Source organism: Bos javanicus, chromosome 5, assembly GCF_032452875.1.
Source record: "Bos javanicus breed banteng chromosome 5, ARS-OSU_banteng_1.0, whole genome shotgun sequence".
Taxonomy (NCBI): Eukaryota; Metazoa; Chordata; class Mammalia; order Artiodactyla; family Bovidae; genus Bos; species Bos javanicus.
In genome coordinates this window covers 109,756,656-109,769,841 of record NC_083872.1, presented here as the reverse complement: position 1 = coordinate 109,769,841, position 13,186 = coordinate 109,756,656, and the positions used below count along the sequence as shown (strand labels likewise).

The 13,186-nt window shown below is 49.3% G+C and overlaps 1 protein-coding gene across 3 annotated transcripts in view; it reads left to right on the top strand.

Moving 5' to 3' along the window:
- Positions 1-2,987: 2,987 nt before the first annotated feature.
- Positions 2,988-13,186, top strand: part of MICAL3 (microtubule associated monooxygenase, calponin and LIM domain containing 3) — a 156,762-nt gene continuing 146,563 nt past the window's right edge. The window contains exon 1 of one of the 3 annotated variants that reach the window (XM_061418398.1): positions 2,988-3,477. The gene's annotated coding sequence lies outside the window, so the exon portion shown is untranslated. Of the gene's footprint in view, positions 3,478-3,774; positions 3,858-4,408; positions 4,715-13,186 lie in introns of those variants that run through there. The other 2 variants (XM_061418399.1, XM_061418400.1) reach the window with 2 other exon arrangements.

Below are 13,186 nucleotides of genomic sequence, written 5' to 3'. Positions count from 1 at the left end.
CGCCGTGGGGCTTATGACCTTGAGCAGGTCCCTGAGCCTGTGTGCCTCCATTTCCTCACCTGGAAAAAGAGCTGAGAAGTAAGTAACTGCTTAACAGCAGTGGCAGGATGAGCACCTAACAGGGGACTTGTGTTCTAAGCAGGAGAAATAGCGGTGTTGGTTCTTGTTACTACTGGGCATGACCACAGCTCCAGAGGGAAGCAGGCCTGTGTGTGGAGCAGCTGTGCTCTGCAGCACAGACACACTGAGGATGGAAACCTGCTCAGAAGACATGAGCAGGGACCAGTGGGCGCCACCACGGCAGCCTGGGGCCCACTATAGCCAGGTCCAGCCTCCTTTCCACCCTCCCCGGAGAAGTATCATGTGAGTTCAGAGCCACGGCTGAGAGCCTGACCAGGACACTGCTTCTACCAGGCCCCAGGGAGAAAGCATCATAGTCCATCTTTAAGAAAAGTGAAAAACAGGGGCTTCCCCAATGGCTCAGTGGTAAAGAATCCACCTACTAATGTAGGAGACATGGGTTTGATCCTTGGTCTGGGAAGATCGCACGTGCCATAGAGCAACTAGGCCCGAGCGCCCCAGAGCCCATGTAGCACATCAACAAGAGAAGCTACCGAAATGAGAAGCCTGAGAACTGTAAGGACAGAGCAGCCTCAGGTTGCCGCGACTAGAGAAAAACCCCTTGCAGCACTGAAGACCCATCACAGCCAATAAATAAATAATTTTGAAAAAAAGAAAATAAAACAAACAAACAAAAAAAGGGATTTCCCTGGTGGCCTAGTGGTTAGGATTCTGGGCTTTCACTGCTGTGACCCAGGTTCAATCCCTGGCTAGGGAACTGAAATTTCACAAGCCTCACGGTGTGGTGAAAAAAAGTAAGTCAAGTCAATTAGAACACACTAAGCACCAACTCTGTATAAAATGTTCCCATGCATGTTATTGAAGGGGAGGGCATAAAGGCAGGGAGGGGCCTTCCCTGGGGGTGGCTAAGACTACGAGCTCCCAATGCAGGGGCCCAGGGTTCAATCCTGGGTCAGGGGACTAGATCCCACGTCACAAGTATGAGATCCTGCATGCTACAACGAAGACCCAGTGCAGCTGAATAAATAAAAGTAAATGTTAAAAAGTTTTAATAAAAGTTAAATAAAATGAAGGGAAGAACTTGTTCCTGTCGTTCAGGGCTTCTTAGTCCCAGTGGGAAGTTGAGGCCAGTGGAGTGTGGGCATCCCCTTCCTGAACAGTGAGAACCAATAACATCACACTTGCCTCTATTTGCCCAGACTAGGAGCAAACATGGGCTTTCCCTGTAGCTCAGCTGGTAAAGAATCTGCCTGCGATGCAGGAGACTTGGGTTTGAACCCTGTGTTGGGAAGATCCCCTAGAGAAGGGAACGGCTACCTACACCAGTATTCTGGCCTGGAAAATTTCATGGACTGTATAGTCCAGGGGTTGCAAAGAGTCTGACATGACTGAGCGACTTTCACTGGAACAAATTTTGCTTTTCATTTAGTGCCTGAATTCTGTAGCAACTCACTTTTTCCTAGAGATCCTCCTGGATTCAATTTTTTCATTAAAATTTTTGTTTTTTTAAAAAAATATGCATTCTAATAGTACGAACCATTCTGAATTGTTTTGGGAGTCAAAGAGTCAAAAGCACTAAAAACATTATCTACTGGAGTGAAATAGCAGTACAAGAAAAACAGACACTGACAGGTCACAGAATCTTTGATTTGAAAGGGAACTGGAAGTCACAGAGTCAACGTTTCCCAAAGCAGGTGTCTGGTGCCACCCACATCAATTTGGGCCATACATGTGGAGGATGGCCTTGGAGAATGAAGGGTATCCTCCTCCAAACTCTTGGCTGCACGGACCCTGCATTTTCCTGAGCTCACTTGCGGATCACCCTGTTGTGAGCCAGCAGTGATGGGAAATCCTCAGACTGAGCAGAGAGCTGGCTCCACTGACCTGCGTCTCTAGTGGCCCTGCTCCTGCCCTATAGAGGGCCACATACCTCTCCTTCCTGGGACAGTCCATCAGAGATTTGACAGCAGAGGTCTCCAAGCTAAACTGGCACAGCTGCTGGGCCCCTCATCCCTGGGAGCAGAGCTCAGGCCCTCTCCATCTTCTGGTGGATGGACTCCAGTGTCCACGGTGTACCACATGGATGGCCCCAGTTGTGTGGGCAGCACCAGGAACCGCAGATGGGTCCCTATCTCTCTGCTCCTGTGGCTCCTGAGGCTGCAGAGCTGTTGGACCAGCTGTTGCCTAGCCGGGGGCCTTTACTTTCATAAATAAGTGAATGAAAGGTGGGATTCTAGATATTCTAGGAAGTTTTCCCCAACTTGGGCCAACCCCAGATGGCCTCCTGCCTTCAACTGTGTGTCAGTTGTGTGTGTCAGAGAGGACTGGGTGGGAATTCCAGCTTTACCTTGATCTGCCTGTGTAGGTTACACAAGTAAGTAAATTCTTTGTGTTCTTATGTTCTTAGCTCATAAAACAGTGATGTAAAATCTCACAGGCTGACCCAAGGATTAAACGAAATAACCCACGAATAGCCTAGGCACAATGTCAGAGCTCCATAAAAGTGTGTTTCCTTCCCTTATTTTGGAACTGGAGCAAAACACCTGCAGATTGAGGTAGAGCAGACACGGAGGCAGAGTGCTGAGACGAAGAAAGGACTCTGGGTGCTAAGTTGGAACACCTCTGAGCCACACAGGGATCCTGGAGCTCAGGCAACTCACATTAATGGTTGTGGACAACAGAAGAGCCAAGGTGGCAGGGAGGGAGACTGCACCCACGGTCCAGTGGTCGAGAATCCGCCCTCCAAAGCAGGTGACACAGGTTCCATCCCTGGTTGGGGAACAAAGATCCCACAGGCTGAGGGGCAACTAAGCCAGGGCTGGCAGTTCCGAAGACCCAGTGAAGCCAAAAGATAAAATAAATATTAAATAGGACACTTGTGCCCCAGAATACTATGCAGACCTTAAAAGGCCTGAGGTGTTAACATAATCTGATAGAAGGTGGTATTACCAAAAAAAAAGGAAAAAGAGGTAGGGACGGCGGGATTATCAGGCAGCAACAGAGACACTCAGGAGCCGCGGGGCTCTTGGAGGCATCAGCCCTGTCCTGAGGGTGCTGCTGGAGTCGCTCTGCTCTCCGCCACTCAGCTTGATGTATGTCTTACTGAAGCCAACGATCCTTGAAGACGCGATCATCGCTAAGGCTTCTTTCTGCTCCGATTATAATAGGCAAATGCTGAGGAATTTATTCCGAGCTCTCCAGCCTTCCATCTGCCTTCCTTAGGGCTTGGCAGATTGCTTTCCAGTCCGCGGGCCGCTGCAGTCCAGTGCTCGTGCAGAGTGAGGCCGGGTCCGGACCCCAGCAGAGGCGCAGGTCGCTGAGCAGCCCAGTGTCCGGGGTCTCCGACTGGAAGAGCCGGAGAAGAGCCAGCATTTCCACGGAACCGAGAGGACTGAGGTGGGGCTGGGGAGGGGGCGAGGGAGGAGGCCAGGAGGACGGGGAAGGGAGGGTCTGTTTGCGGGTGGAGGGGACGTTCTGAGGGTGCGGCCCGGGAAGCCCCACCACCGCAGACCTGGCCCGGCCCCGCAGAGGCCGGGAGGGCCCGGGGCGCCTCTCTGTGTCACCTTTCGGGCTGCGCCTGGTTTCCATAGCGACCGCGGAGCCGGGCGCAGAGGAGGCTGCGGCAGGACCGGGCCTCCTCCTCGCGCCGCGCGAGTCGCGCTCTCCGGCCGCCGGAGCCGGGCGTGGACTGGGCCTGGGGCCGGCGGGGCGCGCTCAGCACGCGAGCGGCCGGAGCACCTGCGCGCGCCGAGGACCGCCGGCCCGAGGGCCCGCGGGTGAGTGCCGCCCCGTCCTCTCCTGGGCGGGTCTCCGCACCACACGGTCAAGCGCTGTTTCGACTGCTGCTGCGTTCAAAAGTCACACCTTTAAATCGCTTGTGGCTGGGAAGGCTTTTCGTTTCTGACATCTTGGTATTATTATTTCGTCTCCTAAACGCGCCCTTAGCGCAGCTGCGCCGTCTCGGAGCCTCCATTACCGATAGCGCCCCACCGCGCGGGTCCCCGCAAACGCCCCCCCACCGCAACCTACACGAGAGCCGGCGGGGCTAGGGCTCCCAGCCGCCTCCGCGCAAACAGCGGCTGCCGGATGCCCTTGCCGGCGCTGGGGGTAGCGCGTCCATCACCTCCGCAGCGAGGCCGTGCCCCCTCCCCCGACCGCGGAGTCTCCTTCCGGCCAGCGGAGGCCGCGCGCTCAAGCCCGGAGCCCCGGGCTGGACCCGGCGCGGGTGACCGCACCGGGGGCCGCGGTGGCTGCCGCGCAGGTGTTTCTCTCGGATAGCTCTGACAAAGGGTGTGAAGTTCAGCTGCTCCGGAAGCGAGGCAGGGGCCGAATGCCTTCCTGGAGACTGGCTTTGTTTAGAATCCAAGGATTGTGATTCCATGGTAAAATACCCTCTGGATGTAAAGCCCTCTCCTTGTCTGCTCATCCGTCCCCATCATCCCATCCCCCCACCCCCAAAGTTCTTCTAATTGGTCTGTTACTGTGATCAACGGTTTAGAGGTTTCGCTGTTATAAAGGTTCCTTTCGAGAGAAGGGTGAAGTCTTGCTAAATGAGAGATCTACAGAAGGCTGCACCGTTGGGAGCGGTTCTCAACCCGGTCTGCATGTTGGAACACCTGGGGAGCTTTAAAAGGTACTGATGCTTGGCTGTGGTCATTTTGTAATATATAGAGATACCGAATCACTATGTGGTGCACCAGGAGCTAAGATAGTGCTGTAGGTCAATTATACTTCAATTTGTTTTTTTTTTAAATATATATATTTTCAATTTTATGTGTTTATTTTTGGCTGTGCTGGGTCTTCGTTGCTGCATGGGCTTTTTTCTAGTTGGGAAGAGCCGGGTACTCTCTAGCCGTGGGGCGCAGGCTTCTCATTGCAGTGGCTTCTCTTGTTGCAGAGCTCAGGCCCTAGGGCGTATGGGCTTCAGTAGTTGCAGATCCCCTGTTCTAGAGCACAGGCTCAATAGCTGTGGCACACGGCCTTAGTTAATCTTTTGCATGTGGGATCTTCCTGGGTCAAGGATCCAAACGCTGTCTCCTGCATTGACAGGCGGGTTCTCTACCACTGAGCCACCAGGGAAGCCCAGGAATATTTTTTATATATTGATTTATTGCTGAGTGGTGCAGCTGAGAGACATGGTGTTAGTTCCCCAACCAGAGATCGAATCTGTGCCCCCTGCGTTGGGAGCACAGCATCTAAACCACTGCACTGCCAGGGAATTCCCAGTAAAATAAAATAAAATATTGATGCCTGGGTCCCATCTCCAGAGATTTTGGCTTAATTGGTCTGAGACACAGCCAATTTTTGTAAGCTCCAGGGTGATTCTAACGAGCTAAGTTTGCAGCCCACCATTCTGCTCAATCGGGATGGTGTTTTCCCAGGTGAGCTTGGTTATGGCTTTCTCTCTCCTGTGAGCAGCTGTCTAGGGCAGGTGTGTGACTGCTGCGCCTGTCCACATGGTCAAGCCCCTCAGAGAGGCTCAGGGTGAAGGTGCTGTTTCAGAGGAAGGAGGAAGCATCTCTCTGAGAACAGGTCTCCTCACTAAATGAAATGCTCTGATTTGTATTCCAGGGAAAGCGGGGGAAGAGAAGCATGCTTTTGCAAGTCCGCAGGCTGAGAGCTGTGTCCTCTTGTAGGTGATGGACTTCCTGTTAGTAGTTGTCAGGGTCACGTGTAGATCTCCCCCCTGCTGCGAGGAGGCTGGACACTTAGAAGGATGGACACCACAATTAGGAATGTGGTAGCCACTCTGAAGAAGGGAGAAGCAACTTAAGAACACCTAAGAGTTAGAAATTCTTATCTTTCTCAGGCCTGAAACCCTTCAGCATAGCTTGAACTCCTCCTGAATTTGAGGGATTTCCCTGAATATCTAAGGGCCAGGGTCACCTCTTCTCTGCAGTTACTACTGCCCACAGGAGAGCCCACCTGTCGGAACAGGTTTTTCCAGTGCTTTCTGTCTAAGGACACCTCATGAATATTCATAAGTGCTATGAAGGGGGTGGAAGGCAAGTTTGAGTTTGCAATGCCTAAGGTGCTCAAGGAAATTAGGTAAGGCCGGAAGGTTCTGAACATGAGACATTAGAAATGTAGACACACTAGAAAGCATAATTTACTGACCTGGAGCCAGAACTCCACCAGTCAACAGCTTCTCAAGGTGCTTGCTGTAATTTTGGCTGATAGAGATTGGTTATGGTCTCCCTGATGGCTTGGCATAAAAGTACTATCTCTTCTGAGACCCCTGGCAAGGCTTGGTCATTCCCCTCATCCATAGGCAAGAGAATTAGGACCTGTCTAAAGGTCATGGATCTGTGGATCACTGTGGGAGTGGCTGGGAGACCGGTGTCCCCAGGATGACCTCAGCTCTCCCACATTCCTGCCTGGACTCATCCTCCAGCATCCCTGGGTGCTGACCTGGAGGGGCCTCTTCCCAGTGCCTGCCTGGTCCACGAAGCACTCTCATGTCTCTTCCTGGAGTGATCTGACCTCCTGAGACAATGCCTTTGCTTACCCAGCCTGGGCCTCCTTCTGGTTCCCCCGTAATCACTTGGCACGGCCAGGGTGTGGGCATAATTCACCTGCTGCTCTAGCCTCTTGGTTGGACTGGAGATGCTCTGGGCTAGTCCACATGAAGGATGGCCCCCAGGGGCTTCTGTGACCTCAGGCCCAAATGCCCTTTCCCAACATGACACCACAGAGCTGCCACATCTCAGGGACAGGCCAGGCAAACCCTGGGAAGGCAGCTAGCCCCCGGATGGCCACTTGCGACAGCGACAGCACGTCTTAGTCCTCACTGACACCTGCTTGTCCATGACCACCAATATCTAGTCTCTGAAAATGGGCGATTTATTTCACAGGCTGCTGGGGGCAGGTGTCCAGTTGATTTGGCTTAATCCATGTGTATCAGTTCATTGGAGGGGATAACAGAGACTGCAGTGTGAAATGAAACCCTGTTTTACATTTTTTTCAGACTGTGGATTATGACTCATTAGTGGGTCATGAAATCAGTTTGGTGGTTCGTGGCCAGCATTTTGGAAAGAAATAACGAGGGACTTCCCTGATGGTCTGGTAGCTAAGAGTCCACGCTCCCAGTGCAGGGGGCCTGGGTTTAATCCCTGGTCAGGGAGCTAGATCCCATATGCCACAACTAAGAGTTCTCACACTGCAACTAAAGATTCAGCATGCTGCAACTAAGACCTGGTGCAGCCAAGTAAATAAGTAAATAATGATTTTTTTTTAAAGAAAGAAATAAGAAATGTATTCAGATGAGTAAATGAATAAGAAAAAATACACAGATAATGTTCCTCACTGACAGTAATCAAAAGTGAAGATCATAGCAACTCTGCTTTACTTCTTGCTGATAGAAGTAACAATTAAAAACATAGCCTCTAATGCTACTAAGGGTGCTGTAAAATTGTGCTTTTTACTGTGGGTTGCATGTAAATTGGTAAAATTTGGGAGGAATGCAACATGATACTAGGAAAAGCTATAAAAGTACTATACCCAGGAATTTTTCCCAAGGAAGTTATTTAATAAAGATTTTAAAAATTCTAAATACATTAAAGATATCCTTGACTGTGTTAGTTATAATAGAAAAAAAATAGAAATAACTAAAATGTTCCCACATTAGAGGAACAGTTTAAAAATTTTGTGGTGTATCCGTATAATGGAATATTTTGTGTTTCAGTGAACGCTTACATCCAGACACATACAGAGAGAAATAGGGAAAGACTTATAAAATGAAAAAGAATATAAACTAGCAACCACACTATGTTTGTAACTTTAAATAATCTGTGTGTCTGTGGAAGACAAATGCCTATGTGCAAGTTGCTAAAGTGATGGGTCATAGTTTTAAAAATTCATTTGCTGTTGGGTATAAACCTTTCAAGACTGGAAGGAATCAATGTAAAGGAGAAGAAAAGAAATCCCAGAAATTATCTGGGTATTTGTTTTCTTGGCCCTAGAAACCAGAAAAATCACAAGGATCAAAATTACGTTGAATAACTTCATGCTGTGTGGATTTTTTTTACTCGTTGTAAGCTGGTGTCAATTTTGGTAAATTCCTTGCTTATGGCGGATAGTTTGTGAATAGCTGTTGACTGATCTTTACACATATGTGTGTGTGTATATATATATATATTTATAATTTAATTATTTATTTGGCTGCGCTGGGTCTTCGTTGCTTCTTGGGGCTACTCTCTGGTTGCAGTGTACAGGCTTCTCCTTGCAGCGGCTTCTCTTGTTGTGGAGCACAGACTCTAGGGTGAGTGGGTTTCAAAAGTTGTGGCTCCCACGCTCTGGAGCACTGGCTCAATAGCTGTGGCACGTGGGCTTAGTTGCTTTATGATCTTCCGAGATCAGGGATCGAACCCTTGTTTCCTGCATTGGCAGATGGATTCTTTACCACTGAGCCACCAGGGAAACTCTGGTTGATCTTTTAGTTATATGTGCTATTTATAATCACAGTCCTGGGAAAACTTTAATTTGTCTCTAAAGAAGCATCAGAAATCTTAGTGGAAATAGCACTCTGTCTTTAACTGTATTTTCTAAGGGAACTTTAATTTTTCCAGCGTAGGGAATACAACTTTGGGAACTTTCCCCCCATTCAAACAGTTATAAGAACAGTTTAAGTAAGTCACAGCCCTGAAGGGAGAGGTAAGATGTGTGATGGACAGAGGTCTGGGGAAACTTTGTTAGAAATCTGCCCAACGTGGACGTGTAAATGATTTATTTGAATTGGGACAGACAGTAGGGAAAGAGGGGAAGCAGGGATCAGGCGGGTTCCAAACCAGAAACTTGGGACACCTGTTCTGTGGAATTTTCAGACCAGCTGGCCTGGGGTCACCTTGCCTCTGAGTTTGCGGTGTAACCTCAATGTAAACATTTAGTGTCTCTGTGTTTCCATCATCCTCAAGAGGAATGAAAACTCTTGCTCTCTTCTTTCCAAAGGCATATTCGGTGGAAGGTTTAGGTTTTATGCATATTTATGTGCCCCTTGCACTCCTTCCTGGAGGGTGTCTGCGTTTTCTTTTCTTTTTCCTGCATTCTCTGATAGGCCTTTCAGGAACAGAACACCAGGACATGGGAGGGGGATAGAGATGTAGGGGAGAGCCCCAAAGGGCAAGAGAAGAGAGAGACACAGAGAACATTGTACTTGGGTAGACTCAGAAGGCCAATATCAACTCTCAATAACTCTGTGAAGTATTACTTTCTCCATTTTTCTGATTTGGAGAGGATTCCTGCTATTCAGAGACACTGATGTGATCAGAATTTTTCTGCAGAGACCAGGGAAGTGGGCTCGTTTTAGTCTCATGATGAAACCCACACTCCTGTCGTGCCTCTGAGTCAGATGACTTGGGTTCACGTTCGAGTGCGGCACTCGTGAGCTCTGGGTCCCTGGGCAAGTCTTTTAACTTCTGTGAAGCTCAACTACCTTACATTAAAATAGGGATAATAATGACAAATGAGGTTGTTATGAGGGTTAGAACTTATACCTTTTGGGGGTTTTTGGTTTCCAGTAATGGAAGTAGGCTTTAGGGCTAACTTTGGGGAAGGGTGAGGACATTTACTGGAAGAATAGGAATTAGTTCACACAATGGAATGAAAAGTAAACAGGCAGGCCTCGGGAAGGATGAGAACCCAGGCAGCTAAGGGGCCCGAGAAAGCAGACAGACACTGGTTTCCTTCTTTAGTGACTCGCGACTGGATGAATCAGCTTCGGTTATTTTCAGTGTGTGTGTCTCTGCTCAACACTCAAATTCCAGGGGGAGAAGTCAGCCTGCCTGGCCTGGGCTGCCTCCAGAGCAGGGCACCTGATCACATGGCCACCCACAAAAGAGGTTGTAGGTGCCGTTACCCCACAAGAGGGCCTGGACGCTGGGCTGGCAAGAGCCACAGACGTCCACCCGGAGCCCTCCTGTGGGACGGCAGGCCCGGACCTGCGCACCAGGGGCCTCAGTGCTTTCCACGCACGTTAGGCTGGGACACCCTGAAAGGCGGTGTCGAACAGCACCCTGGGTGGACCCTCAAGTGCTCCTGCAGGAGGTTGGCCCACCACCCGGTAGAGCTGAGGCATTAACCCCCGGGGCAGCTCTGCCCCGCCCGGTCCCAGCTCAAGGTCCAGGCAGGTGGGCAGGGGAGTGGTCAGGTGTCAGCTGTCCCTACTCTTTCCTCAGGGCTTTCATGGTCAGGAAGTAAACATCTCCAGGAAATCAGGGTAACTTCTCCTCTAAATAAGGTTAGGGGTGTCTGGCCCAAGTGGCCCAAACTATTTACAGGCTTCTCCTCGGCAGTTCTGCTGTAACAATCTCCGAGGGCACCATGCTGACATGTCTAGGCTGGGCTTCAGAGCAGGTGAGCTTTGGCTAAAGACCTGTGCTTGTGGGGGGATCAGGACCCAGAGACCATAAGTCTAGAGGAAACATGGGGCGATATGGATGCTTTCAGAGAAGGCAATGGCACCCCACTCCAGGACTCTTGCCTGGAAAATCCCATGGACGGAGGAGCCTGGTAGGCTGCAGTCCATGGGGTGGCTAAGAGTCGGACACGATTAAAGCGACTTAGCAGCAGCATGGATGCTTTTCTCATTAACTTTCCCTTTTTTGGGGAGACTATTATGTTAAAATACAAAAGGAGGTTCCATAGTCTATTTTCTCCCAAAATGAAAGAGCACAAATAAGCCAAAGAAGGTAATTTCAAAGACTCCCCATCCCATCCCTCTCTTCACTGAGATGTTAGCATGTTTGTCTTTTCCCTCTTGAATTCCCTTTCTTCCTAACCCACCAACCTGCCTCCCCCTGGGGCAGTGAGATGGTCCTTGGGGAGGAACTCTGCTTGTTCTTTGCATGTGGGAACCAAGACAAGTTAAAAAGTTTCAACTCTTAAAACACTTCTCTCTCTCTCTCTCTCTCTCTGAGGGGCCACTCAGCCCCTTCTCCACAAAACCTCCCCTGACGTCTTGAATGGGCCCCTTCTCAGTCTCACAAGATAATACTTCCTACCTGGCAATGATCCTTTCCTATCTGAACCCAATTGTCAGCTCCTTGAGGGCAGATCCTATGTCCTGTTTTTTTTTTTTTAAACATTTATTTATTTATTTGGTTGTGCTGGGTCTTGGTTGAAGTGTGTGGGATCTAGTTACCTGACCAGGGGTTGAACCCAGGCCTTCTGCATTGGGAGCACAGAGTCTTAGCCCCTGGACCGCCAAGGAAGTCCTAAGACTGGCTTGTTTTCAAATCAGTCTTCAGTGTAGAAGAGAAGCAGGACATCAAGCTTTTCAGACCCTCTTGTCTTCAGTAGGTCCACATGACAGCGGAGGTTGCCCAGGAATCAAATTGTACCACACCCTCCTGTTCTTCCCTCTTGACTCTCATCCTACAGGTAGATGGCGGGCTTCTGAGTCCGTCCAAGGCAACCTGGAATCCTCAGGCTCCACGTAGCTTGGTTTTTCCTTGATGGTCCTTGCATTAGAACACTCTTGGGGTCATGATGAACTGAACTAGTGGCAGTGACGTTGAGAACAATTGAATTGAATGGACTGAGTTCCTACGGCACCACAGAATCCATCCACAGGCAGTGTTTCGGTCAGCATTCTTGGCTCGTGACAGAAAGCTGGCCAAAACTGGTTTAAGTTTTGTAAAGAAAGAGGGAAGGTATTGTTTTACACACAGGCTTCCCAAGAGACTTGAATCAGGGCTCACAGATTTGACCTGACATAGCTCCCCACTCCGGAGAAGGCAATGGCACCCCACTCCAGTGTTCTTGCCTGGAGAATCCCAGGGACGGAGGAGCCGTCTATGGGGTCGCACAGAGTCGGACACGACTGAAGCGACTTAGCAGCAGCAGCTCCCCTCTCACTTTTTCAACTACTCTCCTTCTGGTGCAGGTTCAACCTCATGGCTCAGGATGGCTGCTAGCAGCTCCCAGAGCTTCTTGCATCCCACATCAAGTCCAGAGCGGGGTTGGACTCAATCCTGACCAAACACAGCTGGGAGTTGGGGAGGGATAAGTTCTTCAGTGGGAAATTAGGATACTGACAGCTGGAGGGGAGAAGAGGCTGCGGAGAAAGCCACAAGACAAAAACAAAGCCAAGGGACCAGAAAGTTAGGCAGGAATTGAGAGTCATATTGGGTGGCTTGGCCACTCGATATGGAGGATGGCTCGTTGTGGACTCGCCCCATCACAGAACTGGGTGTTGTTGAAGAAATGCAAATGATTTTCGTATTAGCCAGTACTAAATATAACTCAGAGGACTCATCTCCTTTTATAGCTAAAAAAGTTTCTATGTAAGGACTTGTTACCCTTTTCAAAATTGTAATTTAGGGCATATGTGCTCTATTGAGCCATCTGTTCCACTACCTTCTTTACTGGTTCAGGTGCCATGGCCCTGAGCTTGTCTCATCATTTGAACAGATTTTACTCTTGATTTCTCTATCTGTTCTCAGGGATTCTGGAGAAGAGTGGTTGAATGGAGAGAAAAGGAATCACTCATTTCACTATTCAATTCAGGGGACTTGGAAGGAAGGATACATATTTATTACCTTGATGGGTTAAACATACACCATAATAATCAAAACAACAAGATATTGTTTTTCATCTGTCAAATGGCAAGGATTACAAAAGAGATGTCCAGGATTGGCGAGGGTTCAGAGAAATAGCCACATCTTAGATGGCTGGTGAGGATAGAACTGCTGTAAACTTTCTGAAAGGCCACTGGCAATATGTGTGAGACATTTAAAAAATGTGCATACGTTTTGACCAAGCAATTCCATTTCTAGAAATATATGCAGGACAGTGAGGGAGACACAGATGTAAGGAACAGACGTTTGGACTCCGTGGGAGAGGGCGAGGGTGGGATGATTTGGGAGAGTGCCATTGAAACATGTATATTACCATAAAATGGATGACCAGTGCAGGTTGCATGCATGAGGTGGGACACTCAAAGTGGGGGATCTGGGGTAGCCCAGGGGATGGGGTGGGGAGTGAGGTGGGAGTGGGGTTCAGGATGGGGGAGACGTGTGCACCTGTGGCTGATTTGTGTTGATGTGTGGCAGGGACTACTGCAATATTGTAAAGTGATTAGCCTCTATTTAAAATAAATTAAAAAAGA